At 38.0% G+C, this 15,095-nt stretch overlaps 1 pseudogene; it reads left to right on the plus strand.

Annotated features, from left to right (window-relative positions):
• The first annotated feature begins 13,259 nt into the window (after positions 1-13,259).
• On the plus strand, positions 13,260-14,233 carry LOC110195068 (olfactory receptor 51V1-like; annotated as a pseudogene).
• Positions 14,234-15,095: the final 862 nt, after the last annotated feature.

Consider the following 15,095-nt stretch of genomic DNA (forward strand, 5'->3'; position numbering starts at 1 on the left):
GTTGCTATTTTTGTGCATGTAGGTCCTTTTCACTTTTTTATGACCAGTTTGGTGGTATTGCTGGATCAAAGGGTATGCACATTTTGATTGACCTTTGGGCATAGTTCCAAATTACTCTCCGGAATGCTTGGGTCAGTTCATCACTCCCCCAGCAATGCATCGGTGTACCAATTTTCCCTCATCTTCTCCAACATTTATCATTTTCCTTTTCTGTCATATTAGCCAATCAGACTGGTGTGAGGTGGTACCTCAGAGTTGTTTTAATTTGCATTTCTCTAATCAATAGTGATTTAGAACATTTTTTCATATGACTAAAGATACCTTTAATTTCTTCATCTGAAAACTGCCTGTTCATATCCTTTGACACTTTTTTCAGCTGGGGAATGCCTTATATTCTGATAAATTTGACTCAGTTCTCCATGTATTTGAGAAATGAGGTCTTCATCAGAGACACTTGCTGTAAATAAAGTTTCCCCTGCTCATTATTTCTTATAGCACAGTAGTATTATGTCACAATCACATACCACAACTTGTTCAGCCATTCTCCAAGTGATGAGCATCACCTCGAATTTCAAGTCTTTGCCCCTACAAAAAGATGTACTATAAATATTTTTGTATAACTAGGTAGTTTTCCTTTTTCTTTTATCTCTTTGAGATGTAGACAAAACAGTGAAATTGCTGGGTCAAAGGATATGTACAATGTTATAGCCACTTTGGCATAGTTTCAAATTGTTCCCCAAAATGGTTTGACTAGGGCACCTAGGTGGTACAGTGGATAGAGCACCAGCCTGGAAGTCAGGAGGACCTGAGTTTAAATACAGCCTCAGACACCTGACACTAGCTGTGTGACCCTGGGCAAGTCACTTAACCTCATTATCCAGCCAAAGAAAAAACAAAAAAAAAAAACAAACAAAAAGAAAAGCAACATGTGGGAAAAAAAAAAGAGCCAAGCAAAATAGTTTGACTAGTTCACAGCTCCAACAGAGCATTAGTGTCTCAATTTTTCCCCATCACCTCTGGCATTTGTCATTTTCCTTTTCTGTCCTATTAGTCAATCTAATAGGTGTAAGGTGATATCTCACATATTTAAATGCGCATTTCTCTAATCAGATTTTTAGAGCATGTTTTACATGTGACTTTAGGCAGCTGTTATTTCTTATTCTAAAAACTCCCTGTTCATAACCTTTGACCACTTACCAATTGGGGAATGGCTCTTCTTTTATATAAATTTATATAAATTCCCTATATAGTTGAGAAATAAGACTTTATCATAAAAACTTGTTATACATCCCCGCCCCACCCCGTATTTTCCTGTTTTCCTTCTAATTTTGATTGCATTATTTTTGTTTGTACAAAAGCTTTTTAATTTCATGCAATCAGAATTTTATATTTTACTTCCTATGATCCTCTCTATTTTTTGCTCTTCCTTTATCCATAAATCTGACAGTTACATTTTCCCATGCTCCCCTACTTTGCTTATAATATCACTCTTTATGTCTAAATCATACGCACATTTTTACTTTATCACAGTACACAATGTAAAGTGATAGTCTGTGCCTAGTTTTTGCCCTACAGCTTTCCACTTTTCCCAACAATATTTCTCAAATGGTGAGTTCTTACTCAAAAGCTTGGATCTTTGAGTTTATCTAACACTAGATTACTATGGGTATTTTGTACTATATATTGTGTACCTCATCTATTTCACTGATTAACCTCTCTCTTTCTTAGTAAGTCTCACCCTACCCATGAGCAATTAATATTTTCCAGTTGTTTAGATCTGTTTTATTTGTGTGAAAAAAAAAACTTTCGTAATTGTGTTCATATAATCCCTGGGTTTATCTTGGCAGGTAGACTCTTAAGTATTTTATAATGTCTGTAGTTATTTTAAATGGAATTTCTCTTTCTCCTTCTTACTGCTGGGTTTTGTTGGTGGTATATAAAAATGCTGATGATTTCTGTAAATTTATTTTATATCCTGCAATTTTCTTGAATTTGTTCATTCTTTCAACTAGGTTTTTAGTTAATTCTCTAGGGTACTCTAAGTAAGCCATCACACCTGCAAAGAGTGAGAGTTTTGTTTCCTCATTGCTATTTTTATTTTTTTAATTTATTTTCCTTGTCTTATTGCTATAGCTAGCATTTCTAGTTCATTGTTGAATAACAGTGATGACAATGGACATCTTTGCTTCACCCTTGATCTTAAGTTTATCCCCCTACAGAAAATGTTTGCTCTTGGTTCTAGATACTGCCTACTATTTTAAGAAAGCCTGCATTTATCCCTATGATTTCTAGTGTTTTTAACAGGAATGGCTGTCGTATTGTGTTGAAGTCTTTTCTGCATATATTGATATATAATCATATATTTGTTTGTTATTAATGTGGTTAATTTTGCTGACAATTTTTCCTAATATTAAACCAGCCCTAAATTCTTCATATAAATCCCACCTGGTCACATTGTCTGGTCTTTGTGAGATATTGCTGTAATTTCCTTGTTAGTATTCTATTGAAAATTTTTGCACCAGTAATCATTAAGGAAAGTGGTCTATAGTTTTCTTTCCGTTTTTACTCTCCCTAGTTTAGGTATCAAAACTATATTTGTGTCATAAAAGCAATATGATGGTACTCTTCACCTATTTTTTTCTCAAATATTTATGCACCATTGGGACTATTGCTCCTTAAATGTTTGGTAGAATTAATTTGTAAATCCATCTGTTTCTGGGGATTTTTTCTTAGAGAGCTTAATTATGGCTTTTTCAATTTCTTTCTCTCAGATAGGGTTATTTAAGTAGTCTATTTCCTCTTCTATTAATCTGGGCAGTTTATAGTTTTATAAATATTTATCCATTTCATTTAGATTGTCACTTTTACTGACATATAATTGAGCAAAATAATTCTAAATAATCACTTTAATTTTATCTTCATTTTAGGGTCATATTTACCTTTTTAATTTTCATACTAGCTGCTTTTCTTTTCTTTTTTTAAATCAAATTAACCAATGGTTTATTAACTTTTTTCATAAACCAGCTCCTAGCTTTATTTATTAGTTCAACTTTTTTTTATTTTAAATTCTATTCATCTCTCTTTTGATTTTCAGGATTTTCAGTTTGATGTTTAATTGGTCATTTTAAATTTTAAATTTAATTTTTAATTATTTTTTCTAGTTTTTTTAATTGCATGGCCAATTTATTCACCATCTGTTGTTTTTTTTTCTTTTATTGATGTGCATGTTAGAGAAATAAATTTTCCCCTAAGCAGTGCTTTGACTATATCCTTCAAATTTTGGAAGGTTGTCTCATTGTCATCATTCTCTTTAATAAAATTATCTTTTTTTATGGTTTGTTCTTTGACCCATTCATTCTTTAGGATTAGATTATTTACGTCCCAATTAATTTTTAATCTATGTTTCTGTGGTCCTTTATTAAATATAATTCTTAGTGAAATCATCTGAAAATGGTACATTTAATATTTCTGTTTTTCTGCATTTTGTTGTGAAGTTTTGATGTCCTAATATATGAGCAAGTTTTGTGAAGGTGCCACGTACAGTTTAGAAAAAGGGATACTCCTTTCTATTCCCATTCAATTTTCTCCACAGGTCTATCATATCTAATTTTTCTAAGATTCTATTCATGTCCTTAACACCTTTTAAAATTGATTTTATTGTTAAACTTATCTAGCTCTGGGAAGTGAAAGTTGAGTTTCCCGCACTAGTATGGTTTTATGTATATTTCCTCCTATAATTCATTTAACTTTGCCTTTAAAAATTTGGATGTGATGTCATTTGATGAATGTATGTTTAGTATTGATATTACTTCATTGTCTAGGTTGCCTTTTAGTAAGATATAGTTTTCCTGCTTATCCTTTTTAATTAGGTCTATTTTGCTTTGTGTGTGATTGCTACCCCTGCCTTTTTTCAATTTAGCTGAAGCATAATAGATTCTGTTCCAGCCCTTTATTTTAACTCTGTGTGTGTCTCTGTTTAAAGCGTGTTTCTTGTAAGCAATGTATTGATGGAATCTGGTTTCTAGTCTCAGGACTAAAAGAAACACTCCAGATGTTGTCAAACCAACAAAGGTGACACAGGGAGGTAACTGAAGCAGGAGTAATTTTAGAGCTCACAAATCAGAGATGGGAAGTGGCCCTGGCAACTGGTCTGAAAGAGTGTACAGGAGACCCTGGCTAGCAAAGGAGTTGAGAAGCACCATGTTAAGCTTCAGGCTTTTTTTTTACAAATGCTGTATTCAAAGCTAAGGGCATACGATCCAATCCAAGAGATGTGTCCACTGCTCTCCTGGTCTGCACTCTGATTCTTATCCAGGAACAGCCCCTCTTCCCTTGGGACCAGAATTGATGCTGTTCCTCAGGATCCCTGATCCCTCTTGACCAAAAGCAATACTGCCTCTTAAGGTTTCCACTTCCTCTTGACTGAAAGTGCTCCTCTCCTCCCTTGAACTATGACTCAGAAGTGGGTATAGGCAAGGGAATTGCCCAATACTTGCCCCTCAAGGCTCTCACTCCCTCTTCAACAAAAGTTCTCCTCTCTGCCCTTGAACTAGCAGGTATAAGCTATGTAGCTGCCAAATAGAGTCTGGTCCTACATCCAGTGCTAGCACAGGGGTCTCCTGTAAACTCTTTCAGACCAGTTGCCAGATCCCCTTACTGTCTCTGATTAGCAAGCTCTAACATTACTCCTGCTTCAGTCACCACCCTGTGTCATCTTTGTTGGTTTGGCAACATCTGCAGTGTTCTGTTTAGTCCTGGGCACCAAATTTTTTCAAGGATATTGATAAGTTGTAGAGGTGACTGTCTATTTTGATGAAGGAATTTGAGACCATGTCACTTGAGGATTTGTTGAAGGAACCAGGATATTTAGCCAGCAGGCAAGACTTAGGAGAACAAGATGACTATTCTTAGACATATAAAGAATAAAAGAAATATTAATCTAATCCGGCTTAGCTCTAGAGGAGAGATAGACAAGCAATAGATGAGAGCTGCAAACTGGTAGATTTTTGCCCCACCTAAAAATTAGACCTTTCCAAAAAGGGAATGGTCTGTGCTAGAGATTAGTGAATTCTCTTTCACTAGAGGATTTCAAGTAGAGGCCAAGTATCCACTTGTGAGGGATTATATACAAGGCACTCTTGCTTATTTACAAGTTGATCTGTATGATTCTGAGGTCCCTTCCAAACCTGAGATTTGTGATTCTCTGAATCTCATAGTCCATTGAAATTTCATGGCATCTTAGAGGTTGTCTAGTCCAACCATGCCATTTTAGAAGTATATGAATGTAGGCCCTAGGATTGCAAAGATAAATAAGGCAGTGTGTGAATTGATCTTCATTTCCATACCTGGATATATAGATTCTTCTGTTTTGTGCCATTTTTCTTCCCAAACCTGCTTTGTCACATCTTAGGTTAGACCTATGCATTCATTCTTTAAGGGGTTCTGTAGTAGTAGTGATAGTATAGTAGTAGTAGTAGTAATAGTAGTAGTGGTAGTAGTAGTAGTAGTAGTAGTAGTAGTAGTAGTAGTAGTAGTAGTAGTAGTAGTTCTAGTAGTACTAGTAGTAGTAGCAGCAGCAGTAGCAGCAGCAGTAGTAGTAGAGGTAATCATGGTTGTGGCAATAATAGTGGTAATTGTAGTAGTGGTGGTGATGGTAGTAGTAGTAGGTGTTGTTAGAATTCATATAGATTATAAACTCCATGGGGAAAAGGACTGTCTTTTGCCTCTTTCTGCATCCTCAGGGCTTAGCACAGTGCCTGGCACAAATGTTTATTGATTGATATAGCACTTTAAAGTTCCCAAAGCATGTGACATATATTGTCTCATTTTATCCTCCCAACAACCCTCTTCCTCTCCCACCTCTGTCCACCAGGGCTGACAAGATCGCTGATGATCACTCCTCTCTAAATAAACAACTTCCTCAAAATAAGGCCTGAACAAAAAAGACGATCAGCAAGTGAAGGATGGGAATCCCTTTGTTTGGAATAACTAAAATAAATAAACAGCTAGAACTTATTGCAGAATTAGAAGACTGAATATAGATTCAAGGTTTAAAGAAGCAATTAGGTGACATAGTATGAAGAATCATTCTCTGTCTCCACTGGCAAGGGTTTATGTCACAACAGGAAGGAATGAAGTTAAAAATTGAGATGACATTCCTTACTGCATGTTTTAAAGACCCACATGAGCTTTTTGTGTTTGTAACTCCAATCTGTTTTATGAGGATGATCTTTTCCCTCACCTCACATGAATTGGCATCTGGGAGCCACTGAGGCAATAATTGGGTGGAATACTTTCAGACAAAAAAGGCTGGTGCTATAGACCTATGTGGTTCTATAGCACTTTAAGGTTTGCAAAATGCTTTACATGTTTTCTCATTCTGTCTTCACAGCAACCCTGTGAGGTAGGTGCTGTTATCTCCAGGATGAGAGAGGTTAAATGACTTTCCCAGAGTCATATAGCTGGTATATGTCTGAGGCAGGATTTGAACTCAGGTCTTTCTGATTCTAAGTGCAAAACTCTATCTACTATATCGTTTATTTGCTTTGTTATATTTTTAAACTGGGCCAGGGATTAGGAAGCAAAGGGATCTGGTGGAAGGTCAGTAGGTTGCCTCGCTGGCTATGTGCTTTGAGAAGTGGCCAGGCCCCTGGACAAGAGAGGGAAGGAGCAATGTGAACCCCTGAGACAGTCAGGACAGGTCCAAATGTCTCCTCAGAGTTCCCAGGAACTCAAGCCTATGGTGAATCTCTGGAGCAGGGAGGGGGAAGCCCTCTTAGATAAATACTCCCTGCTCCTCCCATGTGGATATCTCTTCCATTCTAACTGCAAAGCAGGAAAGGGTGCTACCCAGGAGTCTCAGAGAGCGAGTCTTCTTAGAAGTAAGAACTAGGCTTGGACTATAGGAATTGCTGACCTTAGCAGAAATAGGAAGTAGTTAAGAATAAACATTGGGTCCTAGATCCAGAAGTTGTCTCTTGAAGGTCAGTGTCTTACTTGGTGTGGGTAGGGGGGAAAAGAAGAAGAAAACTCATTATTGGGTCATCCTCCATACCCTTACTTTGTGGAAGAGGGGGAAGCTTTGCTGTTCAGTTGTTTCCAGCTCTTTGTGATCCCATTTGGGTTTTTCTTGGCAAAGATACTGTAGTGGTTTACCATTTCCTTCTCCAGTTCATTTTATAGATGAGAAAACTGAGGCAAATAGGCTTAAGTGACTCGTACAGGGTCACACAGCTAGTAAGTTTCTGAGTCCAGATTTGAACTCAAGAAGATGAGTCTTCCTGATTGCTAGCCTAGTGCGTTATCCACTGTGCCACTTAGCTGTTCTCTCCCACCACTGCCCCAACCAAAAAAGAAAACAAAAAGTCTAATGGAGTAGAAAAGTCCCTTACCTCTTAGCTGTACACTGTGGGCAATTCACAGCCCTTCCCTGGCCAATTTAAGTATCTGTGAAAAGATGTTTGGAATAAATAATCCTTCAGGTGCTTTCCAGTTCTGATGTTCCACAATTTGATGATTCATTCCCCATCAAAGATGCACCGGGTCTTTGAGTTGAGGCTGGAGTCTGCTACTCAGCTTAATATGAGCATTTAGAATATCTAATCTTTATCTTCCTGATCTTTGAAGGATTCTGGGGATAAGGTCAGCTGTGGGTGGACAAAGAAAGGGGAATGTTAAGCATCTTGCTGAGATTTAATTTTATTCCATTTCTTGTAGGTGAAAATAGTTCCCTGCCTTGCTCTCTTGAACAATTTTGCATGCTTATCCTCCTATGTATTGTCCATTCTCTTCTATGCCTCCTTCCCCTATAAACTCTGCTTCATGCTCCTCTCCACTCCCAAACTGTGCTCCCTTTTCTATTTTCCTCTGGGGGGAAGCTGTCCAGGCTCAGCTCTGTCTTTACGTAGCGATGCACATTAATCTAACCTGATGATGATGGTGGTGGTGATGATGATAGCTCACATTCACAGAGTGCTGTAAGGGCGCAAAATATTTTAAATTTATTATTCTTCTTGATCCTCATAATAATCTGGTAAAACAGGTAGTATTATTATCCTCATTTTACAGGTGAGGAAATTTTGGCCAAGAGAAATTAAATAACTTGCCCAAAATCATCTGGCTAGTATGTATCTGAAGTAGGGAAATGACCTTGTATACATTTGGCTCTATCACCAACAGAACATCCACCATATCATTGAAACTGGGGGACAAATAGGGAGATAGGGAGACAAAAGTGGTCCTCTGAAAAAAAAAAGTGGTCCTCTGGGTCCTCACTTCACTGGCCTAGGCTTATTTCTCCTCACTCTGTAGATCTAAGCTCTCCCTCCAAACCCTATCTATCTTGAGGCCCCAGAGAGGCTATATTTCTCTAACTCTGCTTATCAGTTCAAGTCACAACCTCTACCATCCATCCCAAAACAAGTGCCCTTGGCCACATGTGCTTTCCTCATGAAGACTGGGCTTGACTGAGCATTGGACTGAGTGCCATCAAGGACAGTTCCTTGATTGAAGCTTTCTCTTTCCACAGGGGTAAACCCAAGGATCTCTGTGCCTCCCTGCTTTTAGTTAGTGTGTCTTTATCAACTCCACTCTAAGTAGCTGCTTTTCATCATTAGTCTCTCCTTATGTACCTCTCTAGTCTTTCTCTATTTGTCTTTGTTCCAGGCAGTAAAAGCCAACTACACTCAGGCTCAGGAGTAAACAATACAAATTTGATGAGTAGTGGGTTTTTGGAAGTGGTAGCAAGAAAAAAGAGCAAGCCAATTGCAAACTAGAGGAAAAACACTCATAGAGAATGTGGCTAATAAGAAGTCTGGGAACCCAGTGGTGCACCAAATGTTTCGGGTTTTTTTTCTTTCTTTCTAAATATATTTAATATTTTGGTTTCCCCAAATTGCACATAAAAACAATTTTTAGCATTTATTTTTAAAATTTTTGATTTCCAAATTCTCACTCCCTTTCTCCCTCCCCTCATCCCTCAGTAAAAGGGCACACAATTTGATATAGGTCATACATGTGCAGTCATGAAAATATCTTTCCATATTTGTCATTTTATGAAAGAAAACAAAGACCAAAAAAAAGCAAGAAAAGTAAATAGTCTTTTTAAGAAAAAGTATGTTTTGATCTCCATTTGGACTCTATCAGTTTCTCTGGATATGGATACTGTTTTTCATCATGAGTCCTTCAGAATTATTTTGAGTCATTGTATTGCTGAGAAAAGTCAAGTCATTTGTAGTTCTGCATTGTACGATACTGCTGTTACTGTGTACAATGTTCACCTGGCTCTGTCCATTCATTTTGCATCAGTTCATGTAAGTTTTTCCAGGTTTTTCCAAGAGCATCCTGCTCATTATTTCTGATGGTATAATAGTATTCCATCACAATCATACACTACAACTTGTTTAGCCATTCCTCAATTGATAGATATCCCCTCAATTTCCAATACTTTGCCACCACTAAAGGTGCTGCAATAAATATTTTTTGTCCATATAGGTCCTTTCCTTTTTTAAAATTTCTTTGGGATACAGGCCTAGTAGTGGTATGTCTGGGTCAAAGGGTATGCACAGTTTGATTACTCTTTGGGCATAGTTCCAAATTGCTCTGCATAATGGTTAAATTAGCCTTCCCTAAGCCACCCTTTTAGTACATCCCTCTTTCTCTTATCCCCTTCCCTTCCTACTTTTCTGTAGGGTGAGATATATCATTATAGCTGACTGAGTATGAATGTTATTCCCTTTTGGAGTCAATTCCAATGAAAATAAATATCAAGTCTCCCCCATTTTCCTCTTCACTGCAAATATATATATATATATATATATATATATATATGTATGTATATATATATATGTATGTATGTATATATATATGTATGTATGTATGTATGTATGTATGTATGTATGTATATATATATATATATATATATATACACTGATTTTATGTGAGATGATTTACCCCATTCTACCTTTCTTGTTCCCCTTCTCCCAGTATATTTCTCTTGCTCACTCCTTAATTTTATTTTTTAGATATCATCCCATCACATTCACCTCACACCTGTACCCTTATTTATAGTCCTTCTAACTGCTCTAATACTGAGAAAATTCTTAAGAGTTATAAGTATCAGCTTCCCATGTAGGAATGGAAACAACTTAACCTTACTGAATCCCTTATGATTTTGCTTCCCTGTTTAACTTTTTATGATTCTTGAATTTTGTATTTGAAAGACAAATTTCCTATTCAGCTTTGGTCTTTTAACCAGGAATGCTTGAAAGTCTTCTATTTCAATAAATGTTCATTTTTCCCCTGAAGGATTATATTCAGTTTTGCTGGGTGGGTAATACTTGGTTGTTACCCTGGCTCCTTTGCACTTTGGAATATCATATTCCAAGTCCTTTGATCTTTTAATGTACAAGCTGTTAAATCCTGTGTTATCTTGACTGTGGCTTCATGTTATCTGAATTGTTTGTTTTCGTTTTTGTTTTTCCTGGATGCTTGTAATATTTTCTCCTTGAGAACTCTGAAATTTGGTTATGATATTTCTGGAAATTTTTATTTTCAGACTTCTTCAGGAGATATTCATATGAATTCTTTCAATTTTTATTTTATCCTCTGGTTTTAGGACATCAGGTCAGTTTTCCTTGAAAATTTCTTGAAATATGATGTCTGGACTCATTTTTTTTTTGGTCAAGGTTTTCAGGTAGTCCAGTAATCACTTGTTTTTGTGGTGAGATATTTTACATTTTCTTACATTTTTTTTCTTTCTTTTGACTTTCTTTTATTGCTTCTTGATGTCTCATGGAGCCATTAGCTTACATTTGTGTAATTCTAATGTTTAAAGAATGATTTTTTTTTCAGTGAGTTTTTGTACCTCCTTTCCTTTTTGGCCAATTCTGCTTTTCAAGGCACTCTTCTCTTCATTGGATTTTTGTACATCTTTTCCCGCCCATTTGGCCAATACTCCCTTTTAAAAAGTTCTTCTCATTAGTGGATTTTTGTGACTTTTTTTTTCTAACCATTTGGCCTATTCTGTTTTTGTTTTTAAGATGTGAATTTTTTTTTAGTATTTTTTAAGGTTTCTTTTCATCACTCATTTCTTTTTTCATTTTTTCCTCTCCCTCTGTTATTTGATTTTTAAAACCTTTGAGCTCTTCCAGGAATTATTTTTGGGCCTGAGACCAATTCACATTTTTCTTTAAGGCTTTGGATGTAGCAGTTTTGACTTTATTGTCTTCTTCTGAGTTTGTGTTTTGCTCTTCCCTGTCACCATAGTAACTTTCTGTGGTCAGGATATTTTTCTGTTGTTTGATCATTTTTCATCTCTTTCTTGACTTTTAACTTTATGTGAAAGTTGGACAGGTTCTGCTCCTGAGGTGGAGGGAATGCTGTCCCAAGCTTCAGGGTTTTTTCATGCAGCTTATCTCAGAGCTAGTTTTGGGTGTTTGTAAGTTTTCAGTTCTTCCAAGTTAATATGATCTAAGAAGAGGTGTATTTACTACTGTCCTGGACTGTGTCTTGTCTGTAAGTGACCACAAGCACTCTTTCGCACTCTGGAACTGTGACCAACATCTCTGTGGTTACAAGCTTTGATGTGCTAGTGATCCACTTTGCCCTAGGACTATGACCCAGGACTTTGACCTGGATCTGCATGTGGGCAATCCACAGAGTCCTGCACCCAGTGCCAGCAAAAGGACCCTTGTAATCTCCTTCTAACTAGTTGTCTCAACCCCTCACCATCTGTGCGCTGAGATCACTGGAAATATCTCACCACAGAAACAACTAATTACTGGACTGCCTGCTGCTGGTTTGCTGGGGAGGCCTCTGCTGGTACTGCCTACACTGGACTGTGCTGCACTCACCCTGGTGAGACAGACCTTTCCTACCAATGTTTTCAGTTGCCCTGGACTTGAAAATTGTTTTACCTAATCATGTTGTGGGTTCTTCCCCTCCAGAATTTGTTTCAAAGCTTTATTTTAAAAAGTTATTTGGAGAGGAATTTGGGAGAGTTCAGTCAAGTCCTTGCTTTTTCTCTGCCACTTTGGTTCCCATAAAATATTCCTAAAGGGGTATAATCAGAATAGGCTAAATTACTAAAGGCTACTTGATTTTGCACAAGGTTAATAAGGTAATGAAGGAATACAGACTGGCAGGAACTGAGCTTACTTACTGGAAGACTCTACTGAAGTGAACATGGGCTAATATTTTACAAAAATATAAGGATGAATCTGTCTCTCTCCAGCAGGAGCTTGTTCTGAGAAGAAATTACAAATAGGCTCCAGTTGGATGAACCTACTACCCGATCAGCCTGTTCTGTCCTTCAATTCATCAGTGCACTGGCTGTGGACATGCTTCCCTTCATGGTGTCCTAGTCTAAAGGTTCTCCCAATCTTCTTTCAAGAAACTTCATGAATTCTGTATCCAGGATCTCTTTCATGGCTCATTTCCTCTTTGTCTTCTTCCCTTGGGGGTCTCTGAGCTAATGAAACTGCACTACCACTCTATGGACAAATATTTAGAGTTATGTAAAAAGGCTAAGAGAAAAGAGACAATACATCTCACTGGGGGCAGTTTTGAGATATATGACTTTCCAACTGTGAAGTGATCCTGACTAGCAAGCTCTCTTCTACCCATTCCAGCCAGTTAGTGCACACCTCTAGCTCCATAATTCCTACTCTCCAATTAGATGTGACCACAGTCTCCATACCATTATAGTCTCAGGGACACCCCCAGGGAGCAGGATGATGTACATAAGGACAGCCCCTTCTTGTACCAGTGTTAAGTTCACATCACATTCTGATGGCAGGAACTTAGCTCTAGGACTTTAGGCATTTAACTCCTTGACCACTTTTCTTTCTCCTCTACTTTGGCCTATTAGAAGTACTAAATCAGGGAAATCACCTTTTGTGTTCATTCACCTTCAAGTATTTGAAGGATTGTAATGTGGTACAAATACTGGACTTATTCTTCCTGACCTCAGAGGGTAGAACTAGGAGCTAAGGATAGAAATTGCAGAGAGACAGATTTCGTTTTGACATAAGGTAAACTTTCCATCAATAAGAATCATCTAACTGTGGAAGAGGCTGCTTTGGAGAGCAGTGGGTTCATTGGAGGGTCCCAATTAGAGGTGGACAACCACTTGTCCCACACACAATAGTGTTCATCTTTGATGCGGTGCAAGTTGGTCTAGATGACCTCTGAAGTACCTTTTAACTTCGAGTTTTTATGATTCTAAGAAGTTATTCTATCCTTTGTTAGCAAGTGGATATTTGCAAAGTTCCTCTACAAATCTGACATCATGTCCAGTGCACTGGGTATCAATTCTAGTTCTCTTAGCTTTCTGCTTACAGGTTTCCCTGGCCTGGAGTGGGCTTACCACTGGATCTCTATCCCTGTCTCTCTGTATACCTGGCTGCCCCAATGGGCAATGCCATAATCCTCCACATTGTCCGTACTGATCTGTCCCTGCACCAGCCAATGTATTACTTCCTGGCAATGCTGGCAAGTACAGACATAGGCCTGTGTGTGTCTACCATGCCCACAGTGCTGGGAATTCTGTGGCTTGATTTCCATGGCATCCACCTCTATGCCTGTGTCCTCCAGCTCTATGTTGTCCATTCCTTCTCTTTCATGGAATCAGCCATGCTCTTTGCCATGGCCTATTACTGCTTTGTTGCTATCACCAACCCACTGAGGTATCCCACCATGCTCACCAGCTCCCAGGTAGTGAAGATCACAGTAGTACTAGGGCTCTGGAGCACCATGCTTATCATACCTCCAGTCTTACGGCTACTCTGGTTCTCCTATTGCCACCATAATACCTCTCCCATTCTTACTGCTTGCATCAGGATATGATCCGCCTTTCCTGCTCCAATACACAATTCAACAGTTTCTATGCCTTGACTGTCATCTTACTCTCCATGGGGTCAGACTTTCTCTTCATCCTGCTCTCCTATGTCATGATCTTTCACTCTGTTTTGGCCATTGGTTCCCATAAGGAGCAGCTCAAGGCCCTTAATACTTGTGTGTCCCACATCCTAGCTGTTCTGTGCTTCTATATCCCAGTGCTGGGCCTTTCAATCTTGCGCCGTTTGCTAGGCATTCCTCACCCATCATACACATAGTGATGGGCAACGTGTACATCCTCTTTCCACCTCTGATGAATCCTGTCATCTACAGCGTCAGGATCCAACAGATCCTCAGGGCTATTATCAGGATCATCTCTTTGAGACAGGCCAGATAATTGTAGAGTCTCTTCAGCTCAGAGGATACCATTCAAAGCAGTCGTTTAGTGAACTATAGTAATAAAATTTTAAAAAAAAACAACTTTTTTTTCTCATGAACCTTGACTTCATTCTTCCATAAATATAGATGTACTTTGTTGAGAAGAGAATAACAGATGTCCTGCATAGCCACAAAGAGGTAGTCAGGGTACACAGAGAAAACACATAGGTCCTGCACACATGAATGGATGGAAAATTCATATTTCTAACATTGCAAAGCAACTTATTAATGTCTTCTAGTGATTTCATTTAATTATTTTCTTCTGGGTGTGCTCTCCATCTGTCATTGCTTTCTGCTGCTCTTACTGGGTATCACATTTTGGCTATAGTTGGTACCCAAGTATCTTACTGTTTTAAGGTTTACCAACACACCATCCAACTTCCACTAGGACTATTAAGATTAGTAGGACTTTCCCTTGCAGGAAAAGCTATTGATCTGTTAATCAGCTCATTCAACCACTTCTCCCATTCACTGAGGAGTTCTATGGTTGGTTGGTTGGTTTGTTCATTGTTGTTTTAGCATACTTCTGCCCTTCAGGGAAGGATCTCCATTCTTTTCTATAAGATTTTTCAGTGTCTCATAGAACCTAAGTTATAGTCTTTAACTACAGTGCTATTCTGAGCACCATCTACTACTCTCTCCTCTATCCACAGTGGTATACTATGGTTAGTAAGCCTCTCCCCATTGAGAGGAAGACTATATACATCTTTAGGAACTTCTTGCAGCCAATAGTTAATGACACTTCTCTTCTTAATCAATTTGCTAGAAAAAGTAGCAGGTACCCAGGCTAAGATCACATCCTATTCTTTGAACTCCTTTCT

This window comes from Phascolarctos cinereus, unplaced genomic scaffold (assembly GCF_003287225.1).
Source record: "Phascolarctos cinereus isolate Bilbo 61053 unplaced genomic scaffold, phaCin_HiC Scaffold_726;HRSCAF=1367, whole genome shotgun sequence".
Lineage (NCBI taxonomy): Eukaryota > Metazoa > Chordata > Mammalia > Diprotodontia > Phascolarctidae > Phascolarctos > Phascolarctos cinereus.